Source organism: Trichomycterus rosablanca, unplaced genomic scaffold (assembly GCF_030014385.1).
Source record: "Trichomycterus rosablanca isolate fTriRos1 unplaced genomic scaffold, fTriRos1.hap1 scaffold_384, whole genome shotgun sequence".
Taxonomy (NCBI): domain Eukaryota; kingdom Metazoa; phylum Chordata; class Actinopteri; order Siluriformes; family Trichomycteridae; genus Trichomycterus; species Trichomycterus rosablanca.
In genome coordinates, this window is record NW_026947212.1 from 4854 (window position 1) to 7225 (window position 2372).

The 2372-nt window shown below is 36.2% G+C and overlaps 1 long non-coding RNA gene across 1 annotated transcript; it reads left to right on the forward strand.

The window, feature by feature from the left end:
• Nucleotides 1-562: 562 nt before the first annotated feature.
• LOC134307914 (uncharacterized) lies at nt 563-1105 on the forward strand. Its single transcript, XR_010010253.1, has 3 exons — nt 563-612; nt 703-770; nt 914-1105. It is a non-coding gene; the product is annotated as an uncharacterized LOC134307914 (long non-coding RNA).
• The last annotated feature ends 1267 nt before the right edge of the window (nt 1106-2372 follow it).

The window sequence follows — 2372 nt, forward strand, 5'->3', positions numbered from 1 at the left end:
CCCATAGAGAACTTGTGGGCTGATATGTGAAACATGTTTTTTTGAGGCAAAACCCAAAAATGCAGAAGAACTGTGGAATGTAGTCTAATCATCCTGGACTGGAATACCTGTTCAGAGGTGCCAGAGGTTGGTTGACTCCATGCAACACAGATCTAGGAAACAATTGTAATGCCACTAAATATTAGTTCAGTAATTTAAAGTAAAGTGAAACCTTAAACATCTTCAGTTTATAGATACATTTTTGGAGTTTTTAAAGAAAATGCTGCCACTGCTATTTTTTTGAACTGCCTAATATTAGTTTTTCTTAACTTTCTGTAAAGGATGAACACAAACTGGCTAAATGTTGTTAATGTTTTGGTTTATAATTAATAGTGTAGTATTTTCAGTGCACTTGTATTTATGGAAATAAAAGTTATTATAATGATTTTGTGTTTTATTCACTTTTTTAAAATCACTGCTATTTTTTTAAACACTACTGTATATGTTGAACATAGAGCAAGGCATTTCATTTGATCTACCATGATAATGTGTGTGACTGTCCTCTAACAGAATGTGATGGGCAGTTCCAAATCAAATGAGGGACCATCCACCTCCAAAGCTCAGCTTAGAACAGTAAAAATGTCTTACCAAATATCTGAAATATTTTGAACACATTAAGCTACGTTTGATCATAACTTGCTATTTTTGTCTCTTTCTTTCAAGTTGGGTGTAAATAAGATGGACTATACAAGGTCCATCTGGAGAAACAAACTGCAAAGTGTGATCCTCAGGTGGAGCATATAAAACAGACAAGGCTATAAATTCAGTTGCTTGAATTTAAGATGGGTGTCGGTGCGGAGGGTGTATAAATATGAATGTTCTTACTAAAGAATAAGGACAAGGAAATGAAGTTGTTGAATTGTTTTATTTTCAGTGATCATGCACAGAGCCTGACCATTTGGCTTCAATAATGTGGGGAGCATCACATAAGATCTTAATGAAAGCATCTCCATAAGATGGAGAACAGTAGGTTGCAGAACATGTATTAAATGTTTGACTGTTTTATTTGACATTTGTTAATTTTTGAAGATAATGGTCACTACCTGTATGTGGAGGGATATTCTGTCTGCTGTTCAAATAATAAAAGAGAACATTTTAATAAAATAAAATCCACATCTGTCAGCTACCCACCCACACACAGCTGTAACATAACATATATGCATATGATATGTGTAAAAAAAAAATACTTGAACTGACCCATAACAGGGCAGTTGCAAAATTCATTGATATTTAGTAAAATCATTCTTTTACATAATTTTGCAAAGACTTTTTTTTTTGTACAGATAACCCTAACCCTAGAGTTTTCACTCATTAATGTGGCTGTAAAAATACTACTACCAGTAAAATGATATACATTTAAACCACAAATGATTTTAGCTTACTAAACTGTGTGTGTGTGTGTGTGTGTGTGTGTGTGTGTGTGTGTGTGTGTGTGTGTGTGTGTGTGTGTGTGTGTGTGTGTGTGTGTTTACACGGTATTCTATATTAATCCATAACATTCCATCCATAATATTATAATTAATGTTGTAACAAGCCTTTTTATTATTATTGTGATTAATAATGTTGTAGCTGCCCCTTGTGGTAACCGTCCCCACTCTCCCCGAGCTGACTGATAAAAACGGAAAGGTTTGCGAATAAATCCATCGGGAAATGATTAATCTGAGTTTAATGACTCGTTCCCAACTAAGATCTGTTCGAATATTTGGCGCGTCTGTATCCACTGGATCCTGGAGTAAAGGACCCCCCGGGTTTACATGAGAGAAGTGTGAGTAACCCCGGGTTAGGTTTAAGAGTAACCCCGGGTTAGGTTTAAGTTCACCTGCCAGCGAGCAGGTTAGCTTTAGAGTGTAAGTAACTGACACAGGTTGTCTTTAATCTCGGTTTCTGGAACGGAAAACCTGGAGTTTTCATGAATTCTGAGTGAACTTACCCGGTTTAATCACTTAACCTGCTTTCTGGAATAACCCCCCCCCCCCCCCCCCCCCAAGATGTTATTTTGAATACACAAGCATAAATTGTGTTTTTCTCTGAATATAAAGTTTTATAAAATGAAACTGCCCAGCGTGTTCAGGGATGAGATTGATGAAGAATGTACTGAGCACTGATTGCTGATGCTTTTTATCAGCTTGTATGTTTTCTTATTATTAGTTGTTGATGTATTTGTCAGGTTTGTGTAATGAATGATTTGCTTGATTCTATTGTGTGAGTGGGTTGAGTGTGCATCGTAAATAAGAAGGTATTTTTTGTAAAGATGACTATAATATAGTGAAATAAAACGAGTCGGTTGGGGCGCACAGATAGCTGAGCGGGTTTTTCCACAGTTAGCGCAGTGG